Raw genomic sequence first — 20190 nt, forward strand, 5'->3', positions numbered from 1 at the left:
TCCGACTTCAGTTCTGGTCATGATCTCATGGTTTGCAAGTTTGAGCCCTGCATCAGGCTTCCTGCTGTCAGCACAGAGTCTGCTTAGACTCCTCTTTCCCCCTCTCTCTGCCCCTCCCCGGCTCACGCTCTCTCTCTCTCTCTCAAAAATAAACATTAGAAAAATAAAATAAAATCTTTAAAAAAAAAAAAAAAGACTCTTAGAAGCAGATCACACAAGAGAATCAGAACGGAGACTTGGTTTCCTCATTTTTAAGAAGAAACTAACCTCCCCTAAATCATAGGGTCACTGCAAGAATCAAATAAGATTGTACATGTTCAATCTTAGATATCATAAGCGCTATCATTATTTGTCACAGCAGGCTATCTCTACCAAAGAGAATGAATCCTGAGGCCCAAAATTAAAGTCCCAACATTCTGTGGCTACCAGTGGCAGGAAAAAAAGAATTACTTTTGAACTACCTTACGTGTGGGAAGGAATTCCACATGAAGACCTAATGGGAAGGGAGGGAGGAGGCACAGAGTTTACAAGATGTGCAGAGATGCTGGATTCTACTCTCCCTGGTACCTCCAGGGCCTGGCCCACCCTCATTCCTGACTGAGAGTATGACCAACACATATCTGGCCCCAGAGTCCTTAGTTTCCTTGGGGCTGACCTTCAGCAGGTCCATAAAAGCCCATCTGTCTATACCCAGCACAGCAGACCTCCCTGCCAGAGCAAAATACAGCAGAAAGGGGAGGCTGGGCATGGATACGCTTCACATTGCTATGAAAGACCATGTTTTATTCAAGTTCACAAAGTACAGATTTTTCAACCACTTCACATTTAATATTCTTGCATTCAAAGAGTTCTGTTGCTTATAATTTGAAGCTAATTAATAGAGAACTATACTCAGGGATTTCAAACCTGGCTTACCCAGACATGTTACACTGGATAGCCTCTACCACTCTCTTATCTGTAAAATGTTAATGACATCCTGATTGTAATATACAAGGTAGAATATGGGCATGGTACCTAAAACAATATCTGGCTGACACAATATATTAAAAAAGTATACACACACACACACACACACACACACACACACACACACACGGGGTGCCTGGGTGGCTCAGGAGGTTAACTGTCCAACTTCAGCTCAAGTCATATCTTGCAGTCCATGAGTTTGAGCCCCACATGGGGCGTCCATCTCTGTGCTGACAGCTCAAAGCCTGGAGCCTGCTTCGGATTCTGTGTTTCCCTCTCTCTCTGCCCCTCACCTACTCACATGTGCCCGCTCACTCTCAAAACTAAACATTAAAAAAAAACTTTTTAAAAATAGTAGTGATTGAAGTTTTTACAGTTAAAATACCCTGAGACTTTCAAAACACCAAGCAAACTATTAGTGAGATAATATAGTTTATACCAAAAATCTGTATTAATTTTAAACATCATCATCATCTGGAATTTTAAAAAATATATCCATTACCATAAAATGGTGACTCCAAACTCAATACAAGATATGAGTCCTAAACACAGTCAGCATACTGCAAAGCTGCTCTAGAAAGGGTGCTAAAGCGACTGTCTCAACAACTCTGGTGTTAGTTTCAGGGATCTGGCCGCATGGCCCTCCTCAATTCTACCTTATGATTCCCAATTTAGCTGCAGGAGTTTAGCCGGAGGTTGAGAAACTCATGCTGGCAAAGTACCAACCAAGCGGCCTGGAGTGAGGAATCAACTATCACCAAAAGAGACTACTGAATCACGAAGCTGCAATTATTCCAGCAAAAGTCACCACATCTGAGGATCAGGACACCAGTCATCATCCTTTAGGACCTAGCAAGCACTGGGCCATTAAAAAAACTTGGGGGAAGCTACATCTACTAGACCTCCATTAGGCTGTTTTGTAATTTAGTAATTTACTAAAATATTTTATTCACATGTTTATTTATATTCACAGGGATTCTGCAAATAAACAAATTCAGAATAAATACTTCAGCAACAGACTATTCTATTCTGCTAATTACAAATTAGTGCATTTTTTTACTTTCACTGACTTCCAAGAAAACATTATTTCTCTTAAATGGGGGTAATCCCTTAATACACAACATATCAATTATTTAACTGATTATTTGGTAAAGAAAGGGCTCAGCAGCTGAGGCATGTGAAACATTAGAAATTAAAATCCCTGAGTGGTCACCCACCACCGTCAGGGATAAAAACCAAAACCCTTCGCATGACGGCTGGATGCTCCCTATTTAGTCTGACCTCATCCCCTTAACGCTCCAGCCACACCTGCCTCAATTCAGTCCCACGAAAGGGCCAACTGCTTGCTTTCAGAAGCAATGTTCCAACCCTGTCAGAACTCAATGACACTCCACAGTCTCCCTAACATGTCCACTTACTAACATCTTCAGGTCTCAACTCTGTGCATAAGCGTTACTTCTTTTAAAAACCCTTCTATGATTCCCTGAGATGAAGTCAAGCTTCATTCATACCTGGAATGTAGTTCAAGTCAACTCTGCAGATAGATGTTTATGTGATTATTTCCTTCCAGGTATGGCTTTCCTACATCTGTTCACTCCAGAAAGAAGGACTGCAGTCTCCCTGGTAGTGGCAGTAGTCTACCTACTCGGCATACAGTAGGCATCCAATGAAGGTATCAGAATGGGTAGCAAGTATCAAACACAGTTCTGTGCATTACAGTTAAAAAGATGGAAGGATGGTGAATTATCAAACTATTTCTCAATAGTAAACGATAAACCGACAAATAAGAGATGTGTATAAGAAAGAACCTGTATCTCAGGCAGCTCCAAAGGAACAGGAAAAACAGGAATTCTGGCATCAACATGTTTTAAAAGCTCAGACAAGTCACTCCATTCTGGGCTTTGATTTCTTCATCTCTAATATGAAGAGATTAAACAAGAAAATCTTTTATTCTATACCTTACTTACAGCTGTCATTATACCTACTAACAACTAATCCTGAATCCCTCCTATAAAATGAGACTTCAAACACACTTGTGGACATTTGAAATACATGGAGATGTAATGTCTAGCATGAATGACTTACAAAACTGGAAAGTATTAGCCAAGAAAAACATTCAATTTGACAACCTAAGTGTAAATAAAATACGAATACTATAGTAGTTATTTTTAATAGAGAGCTTATATAAACAAAAGTTTTTTTTAAGTGTATTTATTTTGAGAGAGAGCATGTGAGTAGAGGAGGACAGAGAGAGAGAGACAGAGAAAGAGAGAGAGAGAATACCAAGCAGGCTCCTCACTGTCAATGCAGAGCTCCACTCACAGGGTTCGATCCCACAAACGGTGAGATCATGACCTGAGCCAAAATCAAGAGTCAGATATTTAACCAAATGAGCCAACCGGGTGCCCCTCAACAAAACATACTTAAATCATTATTTTCTGAGCAGTGCAAGCACACACAAAACCTAAATTTTGTCAGATCCGCCCAATTTACCAAAACTGCCATTTTTACTCTATTCCTAAAACTCCAAGAACCCTACTCATCCCCTTTACCTCATTCCAAAAACCTTTCTGATTAATCCCATCCCACTGTGAACACAATATCCTTAACATTTTGTGGATAATTTGTTCCATGTTATCTTCTACTCAGAGCCAACCCAGAATGTTAGAAATAGATAACATCTACTCCAGCCCTCTAATTTCACAGATTAGCAAACCAGGAACTAGAAAGGCTCGGGGACTGGCCCACCATTACACAGCTAGTCTGCAGCACAGCCAAGACGCGTCCACATACTGCTCTGTAATTATTCTGCGGTTGTTCATGTTTTTACTCCACATTCCCCTTCCTGTTAGAGGCTAACACCCTGCTTTCCTCTTCCGACCCCACAAAATATCTCAGCTACCACCTACGGAGCACCTAGTGTGCTTTTCACAATTTCTCATTTCATCCTCTCAACCCCAGACTACTACTTTGATAGTGAGAAAAGTGAGGCTTCGAGAGGCTCAACAGCCCCAGGGTCACCAGCTACTACGCCCTGGCACCAGATTTTGAGCCCAGGTTTGTCTGACAAACAAGAGCTCTTCCTCTATGGATGCCAACCAGGCCCAGCACTGCCGTGGGCAGTCTGATTCAATCTGGCCTATGACAAGATATTTTGTTTTGAAACCAGAGAGGCAAGGCTCAATGGGCAGTTTTACTTTACTTCATTCATTCACTAAATAAACATTTATTAGCCCCTAATACGTGTCAGGCACGAGTTCAGGAAGCCAGGGACACGGCAATGAACTAAACATGGCACTGTTTTCATGGAGCGTACCTTCTCATGGAGGAGAAAGACAACGAACTTGTAATGTGTCAAATGATGGAAGTCCTATGAAAGAAAAATAAAGCAGGTTAAGGAGAAGAGGCGCTGAGAGGAGGGGTATTATTTTAGACACAGGGTGGTCACGGAAGTTGTGATATTGTGATTTATAATGAGAAATATACATCTGGTCTTAGTCCCCCGTTTCTGGCACAAAGTTCCTAAAATCTTTGGAATTTCCTAAGTGATGACAGGGATAGAGGTGTCTTTTGTTGTGTTAATGAGGTGACTGCTGGACCAACCGTCAGCATGGAGGCTGCTTACCAAGAGAACCAACAGGTCACTATGGGGTTGAACCTTTCAGTTCTTTTTCAGAGAAGGACTCAACTGCCAATCGCCAAAGATTTTATCAATCATGCCTATGTAACAAAGCGTTTTTAAAAACCCAAAAGGATGGAGTTTGGAGACTGGGGAAAGTGCCTTGCCCAGGGGAACATGGAGACTCCATGCCCTTTTTCCATACCTTGCCCTGTGTATCACTCCTGTCTGGCTGTTCTTGAGTTATATCCTTTTACAATAAACCAGAAATCTAGTAAGTAAAATGTTTTTCTGAGTTCTGTGAACAGCTCTAGGAAATTAATCAAATCCAAGGAGGGCGTGGTGGGAACCTCCAATCTATAGCCTAGGCTTGTGACTGGCCAAGCAAAGGGCAGTCCTGTGGTGCTGTGGAATCGAATGTTCTCTCTCCAGGTAGAGAGTAAGTAGTGTCAGAATTGGTGATGTGTGGGAAGACAGTCCCCCTACCACATAGGAACTGGTTACCAGAAATCTTTTTAAAGGACTTCTCAGATGAGGTGACGTTTGAGCACAGGGACAGAGCAGGACAGAGCAAGAAAGAGCTATGACAATATCTGAAAGAAAAGCATCACAGATAGTGCAGTTAGTAAATATGAAGTGCATGCTTGATGTTGCTGGAGCAGATTACATACAGCAGAGTGCAAAGTGTTGGGGACGCCCCCCCACCCCCAGGCCTCTCTAGGTTCAAATCCCTGCCCTGCCTCTACCTAGCAGTGGAACTGTGGGCAACTTCCTAAATACCTCGAAGTCTCATCCATAACATAGAAATAATGATTCTAGGGGCGCCTGGGTGGCTCAGTCGGCTAAGCATCCGACTTTGGTTCAGGTCATGATCTCACAGTTCATGGGTCCGAGCCCCTCATCGGGCTCTGTGCTGACAGCTCGGAGCCTGGAGCCTGCTTCAGATTCTGTGTCTCCCTCTCTCTCTGACCCTCCCCCACTTGTGCTCTGCTTCTCTTTGTCTCTCAAAACTAAATAAATGTATAAAAAAAAATTTTTTTAAAGAAATTATGATTCTATTTTCCTAAGGGGGCTGTTATTAGAATTAAGTAAATTAGTAACATGTAAAGCACTTGACACTCAGTATGTTCCTAGGGTTCAGGAAATGGTAGTTATGATTTTTAACCAGGTCATTGATAACATCTCCATCAAGACAATTTATTTTCAATTTGATAGTTTTGAATCCAAGGGTTAAATTATGCTGTTAGCTTTGTACATGGCCAATGACTTCCTCCTAAGCCTTTAACTTCCTTAGCTGGACTTCCTGTCCTGATGAGGACTCTGTAGGAACCATACTGATGCTATCACAAGAATAGGAGGAGGGGGCACCTGCATGGCTCAGTCAGCTGATTGGTTGATCAGTTGATGGTTGATCCTCAGACTCTTGGTTTCAGCTGAGGTCATGTTCTCACGGTTAGGGAGTTTAAGCCCCAAGATAGGCTCATCACTGAGAGTACAGAGCTTGCTTGTGATTCTCTCTCTCTCCCCCTCTCTCTCTCTGCCCCTCCCCTGCATGTTCTCTCTCTCCAAAATGAATTAATAAACCTAAAAAAAAAAAAAAGAGCAAGAGGAAAATCACTGTTAAACTAATACAAATTATGCTCTTCACTCAACATAACCCCTACCCCCAAAGAATCGGATGCTTCTTCAGAACTGTGATCTACTGTCCCTTGGATTTAAGTCACTGGTTTCATAAAACAGATCCCACCAGTCTTAACTCCTCACTAGCATCACTGACAGAAGCAGGTGGTAATTTCAGCTGCAATCCTGTCTTGAGAAGGGTTAAAACTTCTCTTCAAAATGAAGATGGTAATTTAACTTAAAAAAAAAAAAAAAAAAAACCTTTCTCCATTGTCCTTTTGGCCTAAACTTAACTTTCTTTTCAAAGAAATTAGAACATCAAAGCAAATTCAAGAGTCATCTGGCCTGGCCGTCTCCAGACTATTCCTTAGAGCGCACCCCAAAGCAACTCAGGAAGGTACGGTGAATGGCCCTGTGGATGGGCCCAGAGCCAGGGGAAGATGTCAGGGCCGCAGGGAAATTCTGCTCCTCTGCCCTATACCCTCTCCCCCTGCTCTTTTCTTTAATGCTATGTTTACTTTTCATCTATGCAGCCCAATGGGTTAAAGGGCAAATCACAGGCAGAGAGAAACCACAGCAAGCCCAAGCCTGTGAGAGGTAAACTGGGAGTCTTCCCAAACCACTTGTAAGGCTGGGGAGAGCCCACCGACTGCTGTTTTCCGTCAATTAAAAAGAGGTCAATGTTCTAGTATGACAAGTCTTGAATGAAGCATTTTAAACATCAGATTCTCCTCCTAGACAAATCAGATCTGATAGCTTTCCCTTTGAAATGCCTTAAGTGTACATTTAACTGGAGCTATAAGAAATCCACAAAATCTTTTCATTGATTTATTCATCTAACAAATATTTATCAAGTGCCTGCTCCATGCCAGCACTGTGCCAGGTACAGGGATTCAATACAGAACAAAACATACAAAAATCCCTGCCCTTATGGAGCTTACCTTCTAATCAGAGGAGACAAATTATAAACAAAATATATAACTGTATATGAGACAGAGATAAATGCCAAGTAAGAAAACAGAGCAGAGAAGAAAGAAAGGAAATACTTGGGGTCTCTGGTTTGGTTTGTTGCTTTGTTTGGGGTAAGGACTTACAGGTGTGAACTCTATGGATATCTGAGAGGAAAACATACCAAGCAAAGTAAACAGCACATACAAAGGTCCTGAGACAGCATGTCTGGCATGGTTATGGAACAGCGAGCAGGCCAAGCAGCTGGAGCACAGTGAGCGAACCAGAGGGCACATGAGTGAGGTCAAAAAGGTAACAGGCAAGGGAGTGGTGGCTGGTTGTGTGGAGCTTTACATTGTAAGGACTCTGGCTTTTACTCGAAGATAGGAAAATCAGAGTGTTGTAAGCAGAGAAATGACAGGATCTGACTTGGGCTTCATCAAGGCCATTCTGGCTGTTGGGTGGAATATATTGCAGACAAAAAAGGAAGCACTACTCCCCAGCCATGTGATCTTGGGCAGGGCACCTAACCTCCCTGTTCTCCTCTTTAAAGGGACTTAAAGAGGATTATTTCTAACCCATGCTCTAACCCTAAACTCTATGATTCTGAGTTTATTTCCTTTGCATTTTCCGTATGGTTACAGTCATATCCACCGTAAGCTTCACCTCTCCCCAAACCTTTAACTGAAGTGGAACTGAGTTGAAGAATTCAATGTAATATATATTATATACCAAACCCATGCTACACTCCTAGGATACAGAGATGATGAGACTTGATAATGCTCTAGAAAAGTCCATAATCTGACAGAGAAAGAAAATAAGTTCTCCAGATGTAGCTGTAAAATAAAGTAAAGAAGACGCAACCAAGCACCTGCCAGGAAGAGCCATGTGTAGCTTCACCACAGACGCTGACAACATAGATAGCGAGCCTGGATGAGTAAGCAAGAGACCACCAGAGAAAGGAAGGGAGGATATGTTAGAGGAGAGACAAGTACAAAAAGCAAAGGAGCATGAGAGCACCTGGCATGCTCTGGAATCCACAAGGACTCTGGTATGGGCAGAGAGAGGTTTAGGGAGAAGGAGGAGAAATGGCTTGAAAAAGTGTCCTGAGGCTACATTGTTAATAACCAGACATCTCCTGCCAAGGATAATGGAAGGCAAGTGACTTCTGAAATGCAAGAAAAGGAGCACCTGGGTGGCTGTCATTTAAGCATCTGACTTTAGCTCAGGTCATGATCTCATAGTTCGTGAGTTTGAGCCCTGCATCGGGCTCTGTGCTAACAGTTCAGAGCCTCAAACCTGCTTCGGATTCTGTCTCCCTGTCTCTGCCCCTCCCCGACTCATGCTCTGCATCACTCAAAATAAATTAAAAAAAAAATAAACATTAAAATGCAAGAAAAGATGGGGTGCCTGGGTGGCTCAGTCAGTTAAATGTCCCATGCCTGATTTCAGCTCAGGTCATGATCTCATGGTTCGTGAAATTGAACACTGCAACGGGCTCAGTGCTGACAGCACAGAGCCTAGGGGATTATGTCTCTCTACCTCTCTTTCTACCCCTCTCCAGCTTTTGCATGTGCACACATGCTTTCTCTCTCAAGCTCTCTCAGAATAAATTAACTTAAAAATAAAATAAAATGCAAGAAATGAAAACATGGATCTGTGTTTTAAAAGGGACCAACCAAAATGAATGAACAGGTGGTGACAGAGATGCTGAAGCCAGGAAAACCACCTGGAAGATCACTGGAGCAGTGCAGGTGAGATGCTGATTTGGAAAGGGAGAAGATAATGTCAACTGAGACGTGCTAAAGGTAAGCCACAGTGACTGGGAAGTAAGCAAAAGGAAGTTTAGTGTGCCTGAGGCTCGTTCCCTGGTAACTGGTGCCAGTTACTGACACAGGAAAGAAAGGATGGAGACTGAAGACCACAGAGAAATAGTAGGTTGGGTTTGGGGCGTGGTTTTAGCAGAAAGACCTACAGAACCATCAGGTAGCTGCTGGAAATAAGGGTAGGAAATATAAAACTGAAAGTTACTGGCAGAGACCTGGCCATTGAGGCATGGAAATATGAGCAACTATATGCAAACTGAGAAGAGAAGGGAAAGGGAAAATAAAAAACCTCGGAGAATGCCAACACATAGGAAACAAGCACTGGAAAGGCAACCTGAAGAGAGATCGAGAAGGTAGGGGGGAAACCAGAAGAAGTAGCTCCAAGGAAACTAAGGTGATAAAAGGTGGGGAGAAAGACAAGAGTTAAGCAGCAAAAGCCCCAGAGAGAGGGCAATGCAGACGCCGACTGAAAGCAAGCACAAGTTTCGCACTTTGCACCTTTTCTAGCACCCTGTCTTGGTATGGTAGGTGTGGGAGCCTGACTGAGGACTTCAATGGGAGGTGAGAAAAAATGAGCCAATAGACAAACGCCACTAGCCCGAACAAACTATGTTGTTACCAAAGATTCTGTAGCATTAGGAAAGTTTTATTCAACACTCTGTGGAGGTGTAAGGTGTGAGAAACAGGAACTAAGATTTGCTGGGGGTGATCTTCCGGGGGCAGAAAGGAGATTTCTTAGTTAATACCTGGGTCTCACGGGACCACTAATCCTGAAACTAGCCACAGGCACTTTGAAGGGCTAGGTGCTTCTGACAAGTGCTGAGGACACTACATGCAGCCATGCATCATCCGGCTTCAGTTAGGCTTCTCAGACCAGCATCCCTAGCCTTTCTTCACCAGCAGAATACTGCTCAGCTGCAGGGACCACACTTCCATTCAAGTATGGTAAAACGTGTACCAAAAATCCACAGCGCCAACTACCTGGTATGATGGTGGGAGCCCAGAGCATGGCACCATTCAGACTGGAAAAGGCTCTACCAGAAATACCCGGTGTTCTGGGACCAAACCCCTTGGTGTCAGCAGCAGCTGTCTGACTACTCTTCCGTTCGCTCTGTGAGAAACAAAAAGGACCCGAAGGAGGAGTCTTTAATCCCCAAATTATGCTACACTTCCAATATACAGCACCTGAGAAAATTCTGAAAGCCAACCAGAAAGACTAACAGATTTTTGTAAATGTTCATCTATAGTCCTTCCTCCTGTACCCTCTACAAAAAAGCAACCCAAACCCCAAAAGATCATTTTTCTTGGCGTAATTTCCCTATTTTTGTGATATATAATTGGAAACAGACTGCTTTTTCCTGGCTTCAGAGAACAGGATCTTTGGGGTTACAGGAGTTGCCAACTTCAGGACCTCAGCCTTAGCAAAGTTTCTTTCGCAAACCTTTTACCTATATACCTACTTAAAATATGTACGAATTCCAAAGAAAACACTTGAAGTGCTCATTATTATACAAAAGTGAATTTTGTCCTAAGGTATTAGATGCTACCTTCCCCCTTTCTACCTGGTTAAACTAAACGGAATCCTGCTTTGTGTGCAGTTGTCTCCCATTTGAACATCACCAAAAGCCCTACACCCAGCAAGGCGTCTAAATGGGTACCTTCTGGAACTTTTTAAAAGAATTTAGTAGGACTTGTTCTACAGGAAACTCCTTGTTTGCCCACACACTGAATGAAATTAAAATCTTGAATATCTTAGAAAGCAACCACTCTAACAATGAAATAAAGATACCACAAACTGAAAAAGGCATAAACACAAAGTAAGTATGAAATGTATCAAAAGGAGGTCATCCTTCGTCAGGCTCCAAAAACATCATGGAATCAATGGTTATGCGACAATTGTCAAATTGTCATGGATGAGTATGATGGATTCAAAAGAAAAAGACAGGAGTGCCTTCACAAAGTTGGTTGTTATCTTAAATATCTTTTTTTGTGACTCAGATGGTATATTATGAATACACGAGAGGTAACAATCTCTATAAAATATAAGAAAGCTAAGGAATGTCTGCTCAGAAAGGCTTTGACAAAAAGAGACCAGCAACAGTACACATGCCAATTTAGAAGATCAGAAACTTCTCCCACACACATAGGGAAGACCTTACAATGTAATAATGCAAAATGTATGTAATGAGTCAATGGTGCTTTCCCTTAAAGTTGAAGTTAATTTGCCAGCCAACTGCACAAAGTCTAATATAACAAAAGGAGACAATTGTTCTTTATGGACACTCAGAAGAGAGGTTTGTGTTTGTGTTTGAGTATGTTTTGTTTTAAAGGAAAAACAGAAAAGAGATCACTTATAACAACACAGGCAATACCACACAAAAGTATTTGGGTATCACATTGGGATCTAAGTATTTCACCTAAAATAACCTTCCAATTATGGGGGGTGGGGGTGGGGTGGAGGGGAAGCCACATTCTGCTCCAGCAATCATCATACAGTGAATTATGAAATGAAATTTGCAAACAGACACCAGTGTATTTTTGCATCCAATGACCAATTTCATACCGTCAAAACACATAAATCACTATAAATGCTAATAGAATTATACTCTCAAAAGGGAATCTTTTCACATACCAAATTTAAATTAAGTACTCATCAAGTTTCCATGAATAAGAATAAACAAAGAAATCCAAAGTTCTGCTAGCCGGTCCACCTGGTTTATGTGGTGTTCTTATCCATCAGTGGTGGTTAGTCATCATACCTGTAAAACTGCTCTGTGCAGACCTTCTCTCACAGAGCAATCCAATCAACAGGAAACCTCAAGGACTAGTATCCATAAAGACTGTTTACTAAAGATCATTTTTTTCAAGGACTAATCAACTTAAATGTGTTTTTACAAATGTTCCATCTGCAGTTTCACACAAAATCCTGACCTTCAGCATGTACCAGGGAAATGAATTATGTACTTGGAAGGACAAACAAGCAGGTGCTTCTTCCTCCGCAAACAGCAGCCTACTCTGACCCAGTTTCCCCTGGAGTTCAGTGTCCAAAAGATACGGAAAGTATATGCTTCTATATTATCATCCTTTTTCATATAGATAGAGCTTGCATTTTAGATTTTATTTTAAATTATTACTGTGGCAACAATTTAACAGTAAATCCTAAATATGAACTTTGCCATGCTCTACTCTTATTCAGAGTCCTCTTCCCATTCTTTAAGAAGCTTTCAGCACAAACACTAGTGTTAATCTTTTTTTCCCCCTATAATTACCTTCAGCAGGAGATATCAGGATGGACTAAGAGCATGACTCTAGGGCTCCTATTTCAGACCTTCAATAATAATTTCAATTTAAAAAGATACCGTCCCTTATAAAGATGCCCTTAGTTGTCTTTCTAGAAGTCTTGATGGTTGGCCTAGGAAACTAAAGAATAAAAAAAAAGTGTAAGGTCCAAATGCGAGTGGCCTCATGCAGAATTTTAACAAATGTGGTTTCAAACACTAAATGTCATACACATCTTGGTTGGGATAAAAATCATTCCTCTCTATGGAAGAAGGAAAATTGCTTGGAAATTTGTCCTAAATGTTAAGCAAGGACTTTGCAAACAGAGAAAATAAAGCTCAATGTCAGTTACCAAACACATGTTCTATTTCAAAAAGGTACAGAAATGGACAGAACCCAGGAAAAAGACCTAGATCATTTTTTATAAAGTCATTCCAAACTGTGTTATTTTAGCTTGACTGGATACCAAACAAATTAAGAGACAATGCTATATCATTCCAAGTATTAACTCTGAAGATGTACCAGAGAAATTACTACCATGGATCTTGGTGCAGTTATTTTCTTCCAAAGCTACAACAGCTCTCACTGAAACTAAAGGCTAACTGTTACTTGTGAAAGGCTAGTTTTTCATATGACCTCAAATTACTCTTTTACATTCCAGTATTGCTACAGGTGATACAAGGTCACTTATAAGTTAAAGATCCCTGAAAAACACTTACTTGAATTATGCAAATTTCAAGAAGTAGTTAATATTTTTTAAGTTTCAAAATTTTAAGTTAAAAAAAATAAGAAAATGATCCAATGTACAGAAAAGTAATAAAAATCATTTTCCAAATAGCTATTAAGAGCAAAATAAAGGGGGGGGGGGAAGGGAAGACTGTCATTAACTAATGAACCTGACAGTTATAATTAGTTTTTGTCCAATAGCAACAAAGGAAAAAAAAATTTTCAAGACAGATTATCAAGAATAGGGATAATTCACAATGATGATAGCAAATTCGTCCAGAAAAAAAATTACAGCAATGTTAATACTTCTCAGTCTGAATTCTAACTGTTCTGTGAAGCTTGGAATGTAAAGTCAGAACTTTCCACAGATTTATGACCCCAGGAAACGGGTGATCATTTCAGTACTAAATAAGTCAGTAGTGATCACCTTCTTAGTACCATACTCAAAAGGACACTTTGAGTTCCCTGAGCGCTTAGTCCCAGATTCTCCCTTCAGGAAACGCACCAGACTTTTTTTTTACAAGCTACAACTAAGTGTGCACACAAAAAGGAAAAACTAATTGCTTTGAGTCTTTTTTTAAGTTTGTTTGTTTATTTATTTATTTATTTTAGAGAGAGTGTCAGTCCCAAGCAGGCTCCTCACTGTCAGCACAGACCCATCAACCATAAGATCAGTACCTAAGCCAAAATCAAGAGTCACACACTCAACTGAATGAGCCACCCAGGTGCCCCTAATTCCTGTGAGTAGTCTTCAAAAAATTGAACAATCCCGTCCTTTAAATTAACCAATTTTGACAATCTATAAAGGCTTTCCATGACAAGCCTCAGGAAGCCTTAAGGCATCTTGGCCCCCTGCTATCAGAGGCTTGAAGGAGGACAGCTAATTTGCCAAACTCCAAGACCAGGAACCAGAAGCCTATCAGAAGAAGTAGGGGGGGTTGAAAAATGTTTGCTGAAGGAGTAGAAGCCACGTGAGAGCATGGAAAACTAAATTAAATCCTAAATAAAATGCTAACCTGAAGTAGTATTTTGCAATGCTGAGATTTTGAGAGACTAAATTTTAAAGTTTTTTCTAATTGTTTAAAAATTTTTTTTAATGTTTTATTTATTTCTGAGAGACAGAGAGAGAGAGAGAGAGAGAGAGAGAGCAGGGGAGGGTCAGAGAGAGAGGGAGACACAGAATCTGAACCAGGCTCCAGGCTCTGAGCTAGCCGTCAGCACAGAGCCCCACGCGGGGCTCTAACCCACTAATCGTGAGATCATGACCTGAGCCGAAGTCAGATGCCCAACCGAGCCCCTAATGTTATTTTTTAAAAGGATCCACATGACCCTAACTTGCTAAGTGAAATAAAGTCAAAATTACCTACTACACAAGAAACAAGCTAGGGCACCTGCGTGGCTCAGTCAGTTGAGACTCTTGATTTCAGCTAAAGTCATGATCTCACAGTCATGGGATCGGCACACATCAGGCTCTTCGGGGTCTCTCCCTTTCTGCCCCTCCCTTGATCACACATTCTCTCTCAAAATAATTAAGTGAAGAAGAAGAGGAGGGGGAGAAGGAGGAGGAGAAGAATAAAGAAGGGAAACTGGCATACAAAACTGCAGGCAAAGGTTGAAAACTTTGCTAAACCATTAATTGTTTTACAAGCATGTTAATTCTTTTTTAAATTTTTTAAAAATTTATTTTGAGAGAGAAAGCATGAGAGGGGGAGGGGCAGAGAGAGAGGAGAACACGAGAACCCCAAGCAGGCTCTGCACCACCAGCACAGAGCAAGATGCAGGGTTTGAACTCAGGAACAGTGAGATCATGACCTGAGCCCAAGTCGGATGACTTAACCAACTGAGTCACCCAGGTGCCCCCAGGCATGTTAATTCTTAATGTTTATATTTTGTTTACAAGAATGAGTGTCAACAGACACATTACACTTCTACGAGACAAATATGATACTTCTGAACTATTACTATATACTAAAATATAAGCCTCTGAAGAATGCCTAGAATTGCTGCTACTCAGGATAACAATCCCTCATTGTCTTACACTTGGAAGATGTTAATGAAGAATGATAATGACAGGATTGTGAGTGTATCAACCTTCCCCAAAACAAATTCGCTGCATCCAATTTTCCACAAAAGACAAATGAGGATCATTACAAAGGGATTCACAATGGATCTCTCTGGACTCCTAGTTCACCTGGATAACTTGAAATATTACTCAAATTATACAAAATTATCTTACATACACTTCTTAGGGAAAACAAATGGAAAAAAACTACATGCATGTGTATTTAATATCTGTCCAGCCACCAGAGAGTTCTTGACATATATCCAACATATAGGCCTGGTCCTCAAAGTCATTCTAATTATAATCAGTTGAAATTAAACCCAGTTTTCCACTGTAAACTCAGAAAGCAACTTGGTGATTTTGCTAGATAAAGCAGCATTTTCCACTTCTGAAATGCATTTTTAATACTCTAAAAACTGGTTTAAGTCCCTGATAGACATCAATAGTGTGTTATGCTCCCCCTATTGGCTAATATTCAAAATAACAATGAATTCCCCCAGGGTTGCCTTTGAAGTGCTGGGGTTCAAAAGTAAGTTGGTGATTTCTATATTTAAAAACATGAGCTGGATCAACAGTTGTTAAGCAAAGCTGCCATGTAATGGTCAGATTCCATCAAAACAGGAAAAATTAAAGTTGACAAATGACAAAGACAAACTGAAGGGCCGAAACTATGCTGAAGCCTTGAAACACTAAACAATGCAGAATTAAAGCCAAAAGCAGAGAACACCAAGAAACAGAGCAACATCCTTTAACTGACACAATGGTATGAAATCAATTTCATTTTAATAGCCCTTAAGGGGGTAAGAATTATTTCCCTGCCTCCTGTGCCAACCCCAAGCTGTTTCCTAAGGAAGCCAAGTAACTCTGACAATGTGTAGAGAATAAAAGAAATTAAGAATAAGTATTCATATGAATTAATCCAAATCAAGATTCTGTTTCTAATTACTTGGATCCAGTTTCAGAACTGTAATTTGGCATCCCAGTTAAGTCTATCACCTAAATTAATTACAGATACCTTGTTCCTGTTTCAAGAGATGTGTCCAACTCGAATGGGAAACTGAACAGCAGCAGAAGACGCCTGGGCTCACCACACACACATCTGACTGCACTTGCTGCTCTCCCTGGCTAAGCTAGCTCTGGAGTCAGATAGAACTGACAGAAAATTATGTGTTAGCTTGGGCAAATAACTAACCTCTATAATCTCAGCCGTAAAATGGGCCTGATAATGCTTTTACCTAGAGTTGGAGTGGGGGTTAAATGATCCTCAAGGCATACAGGAGAGCGACACACAGTTTGGCCTCAATAAACATTAGCTATTATTACTAGAGAGAAATAGCTGATTTCACAGTGAAGTAACTGTTTGCAGCCTGAAAGTACCATTTCAGGACAAGTAAAAGGTCTTGTCACGTGCTTTGTTACTGATAGATGCCTCTTTCCACCCAAACCGCTCACTTTTCTTAGAAGAGAGATGTTCAGAAAACGCGTGGTTCCCCATCTCCGGCTGTCACTCCCACCATCCTTTACCCTCTTTGCTCTTTTCCCATCACCTCGGGGCTCTGGACAAGCAGCTTTAACACCTGTGCAGCGCTTGCTCGGCGCCAGGCACTGTTCTAGTACTTGACACATATTAAATCATTCAGTCCTCACAGTGACTTTATGAGACCAGAACTATTATTATTCCCATTTTACAGCTAAGGATATTGAGCGATTTTCTTTTCTCAGCTCTTTTGGTACGCACTAAATTAAGTTCCACCGTGCCAAGGTAATTCCCGCTCGACAACGGCGACTCCCTACCCTACGTGATTCTGGAAAGTGGGCAAATGCCCACTTTAATAACAAGTTTGCAAGCAGATTCTTCTAGCAACAGCCCAAGATTTCCAGTTTGTTCTAACCAAATGAAGACGCTAAGAGAAGCCTTCAAAATGAACTGGGTAAGGGGCTAATCTGTTAAAAGGGGGCGCGCTCCCTGCGGGGCCCCGCGCTGCAGCGCTCCGCGCCGCCCGCACTAAACCCGGAGGGCGCGGGCTGAGGGGAGCGCACCTCGAGCCGGTGCGCCAGTCTCCGGGCGCAGCCTCTGCAACGGCAGTTGAGTGCAAACCCACAACAAACCTTTCCCACCGACGCTCTCACGCGCCCAGAGGGAAGTAGCCGGCGCGCCCCGCAGGGGTCGGAAAAAACCGTGGAGAGGAAGAGTGAGGACAGGCGTGGAGGAGGAGACGTCTTCCCCAGGACAGCGCATCGCCGGGAGCGCTGCCCACCCGACCCAAGACGGCGGCTCCCCACGCACCGCCGGCCACGGGTCGCGGCTCCTCCGAGCGTAAACAGGGCTGGACCAACGCCCCCCTCCCGAGCCCGAGGGGTCCGTGCGGCCGGAGCGACCCCGGCCGCGAACAGGCACGGAGGCTCGTGCAGCGCCGACAGGCACCGCGCAGCCTGCAGCGCCCGAGGCCGGAGCGTGTGCAGGGCTGGCGGCGCGGCCAGGGGCGTCCCGGCGCAGCCTGCAGCGCCGCGGGGCCGGGCCCGCACGTACCTCGGAGGCGGTGTGTCACGCAGAGATCCAGCCGCCGCAAGTTGGAGGCAAGCGGAGGAAAGTTTCCCCGCCCAGCTCTCGGCGGCGGTGAGCTCCAGCAGCTGCTGCGCCGCGGCGCAACTACGCCATCCGGACCCGCCGGGACTTTCACCTCCTGCAGGGAGCTCCGGGAATCGCCCGGGGAAAGTGGCCGAGCACGAGAGCCGCCGCTCGCCCTCCCTCACTCACTGGGAAGAGGAAAACGCCACTCGGCGTCCCCGAAACCCTCGATTACCCCCATCAGGCCGACCCTGCGCTATAGCTCTCCCTCACACACACACGCGGGCGGGGCCGGGCGGGACGCCACAGCAATCAGCGCGCGGGGGGAAGGGCGCTCCTCCCCCGCCGCCCCACCGAGGGCTCCGCGCGGCGGAGAAACTCCTCCTCCCGCCGCCCGCCCCTTCCCTCCTCCCCCTTTTCCTCCCCGGCTGATGGATGAGCCCCGAGCGCCGCTGGAGCCAGCGTTTCCCTTTGGGCTGAGGGTGGTGGGGGAGAGAGGAGGAGCACCCGGAACTGCCCGGCTGCTGCGCGCCAGAGATGGGGGGCGGCGAGTGGGCGTCACAGTCCTGCGGGCGGTGGCGGTACGCGGACGCTAGGTGCGGGGGTTTGCTCCCTCGGACTACGTCCTTCAAACTTTCCTGGTCTCTGGAGGCGCTGGGTTTTTATTTGGTTACCTCAGCCTCGATATAAAAAATCTACTCCAGTAAACTGATCACACCCTCCTGCCCACTTTTTAGCAAAGCCCCTTCATGCACACATTTATTGTATCCCTGTTTGTTTTTCCCACCTGCGATCCTGCTTGTTATCTCAAGATGCGCTCTGAGGGTGGGCGCCAGCGGGGTCTTGCGGCCTCCTCTCTAACAGCAGAGAGCGCAGTAACCCAGCCATTCTCCTGCTCGATAAATAAATGAATACAAAAAAAGGAGCTAAGTCAACACTACTGGCGTGATCCTAACATCTGCGCGATGCAAACGAAGGTGCAGCTTCTGCGTCCCTGAGCCTGTGAACCGTGCACTGCAAGAGTGAGGAAGGCAGTGATCAGAACCCCACTTTGACACTACAGTTTACACCTCCTTTTTCTATTAAAAGACATGGTTAAGGCACAGGACACTGTTTTCCCAACAGGCAGGTGAAATGATCATGTGGTGACAAGTTTCTGAGACTGGACTTCCAGTCCTGTCTTTACCCTTAGACCAGCTGTGGCACCTTGGACAGATGACTTCAACTCTCCAAGTCTGTTTTCTCCTCTGTGAAATGAGGACCTTGGCCTAGGACACCTCTCCCAGCTCTGAAGTGCTCTGGACCCTACTAAATAGGTCCATTCCTATATTGGAATGGAATAGGGAGGTTTCTTATCCTGTTGCTTGTATCATTATTTAGAAAGTTACTCGATTTCCCTACTTTGAGAGAAGAGGAAGTATTTCTTATGCTCTTTGTCTTGTGCCTATACATAGGGAATCCACTACATGCTTTCATAAAAGTCAAGGGCCTTTGATTACCTGATTACCTGTGCAAACCTCCTCCATGAACCATTTGTTTCTTAACAATATTTATTGAGAGCCTGCTGCTTGAAAGGGTTGAACTAGGCCTTGGAGATACACATAAGCATACTACCCTTAAGAGTCTAGGTGAAGTTAGCCTCAACTTTGACATAGTCTTTCCAGATTTAAGGCCTTAGATTTCACATAGACTCAAATTACATAGTACTCATGCCTCACATTGTCAAGTTTAAGTTTCAAGTGCAGACAGTAACACTCGAATTGGGTGTGAATATCTAATCCCACATTTAAATGTATCAATCATGTCAAAGCTCTCTAATTTCTTTTTTCTTTTTTCTTTTTTTCTTTTAAGTAAACCCTACCCTAACGTGGCTCCAACTCACAACTTCGAGATCAAGGAGTGGCCTGATATTACTGACTGAGCCAGCCTGGTGCCCCAAGGCTTTCTAATTTCTAGATAGAGTGGCATTGTAGAAGAAGAGAGAGAAAAACCAAGGTAACTTAATTCTTAGGAAGTGTCTTGTCTTTAAAGAGTGAAATGATTGTTCACAATGGAGCCAGATTCTCAGTCATGTAACCATCAACATCTGTTGAACAATTACTCTGTGCCAAGCAGAGTCCAAAACATTCCATACTTGTGAATATATTCATTTCTTACAGCCCTATAACTATATACAAACTGAGGCCTGTGAACAAACCTACATGTATACTGAGGCCTTATAACGTGTCAAGATAGTATAACTAATAAGTGGGAGGGTCAGGATTCAAGCCTACATCCATCTAGCTCTTAGCCAAAGTCTTCAACTACCAGGACATCCTCTCCCCAAAACTTTATATATTGGCAAAATGAACGGTTTGAAAGATTTGGGGTTGGTTGGGTTTTATTGTAGGTTTGGTTGGTTGGTTGGTTTGGTTGTTTTTGGCAAAACATCTTTAAAATTCAGGGTATTTGGGGCACCTGGGTAGCTCAGTAGGTTGAGTCTCCAACTTCTGCTCAGGTCATGATCTCACACTTTGTGAGTTCAAGCCACACATGGGGCTTGCTGCTCTCAGCGCAGAGCCTGCTTCGGATCCTC

The 20190-nt window shown here is 43.2% G+C and overlaps 1 protein-coding gene across 3 annotated transcripts in view; it reads right to left on the reverse strand.

Moving 5' to 3' along the window:
• The window catches only part of TGFBR3 (transforming growth factor beta receptor 3), a 208871-nt gene extending 190985 nt beyond the window's left edge, over nucleotides 1-17886 (reverse strand). The window contains exons 1-2 of one of the 3 annotated variants that reach the window (XM_039236462.1): nucleotides 17577-17886; nucleotides 4283-4336 (exon numbers count right to left, since the gene is read on the reverse strand). The gene's annotated coding sequence lies outside the window, so the exon portion shown is untranslated. Of the gene's footprint in view, nucleotides 1-4282; nucleotides 4337-12248; nucleotides 12270-17576 lie in introns of those variants that run through there. The other 2 variants (XM_039236461.1, XM_039236463.1) reach the window with 2 other exon arrangements.
• Nucleotides 17887-20190: the final 2304 nt, after the last annotated feature.

This window comes from Hyaena hyaena, unplaced genomic scaffold (assembly GCF_003009895.1).
Source record: "Hyaena hyaena isolate Hyena2069 unplaced genomic scaffold, ASM300989v1 scaffold_111, whole genome shotgun sequence".
Lineage (NCBI taxonomy): Eukaryota > Metazoa > Chordata > Mammalia > Carnivora > Hyaenidae > Hyaena > Hyaena hyaena.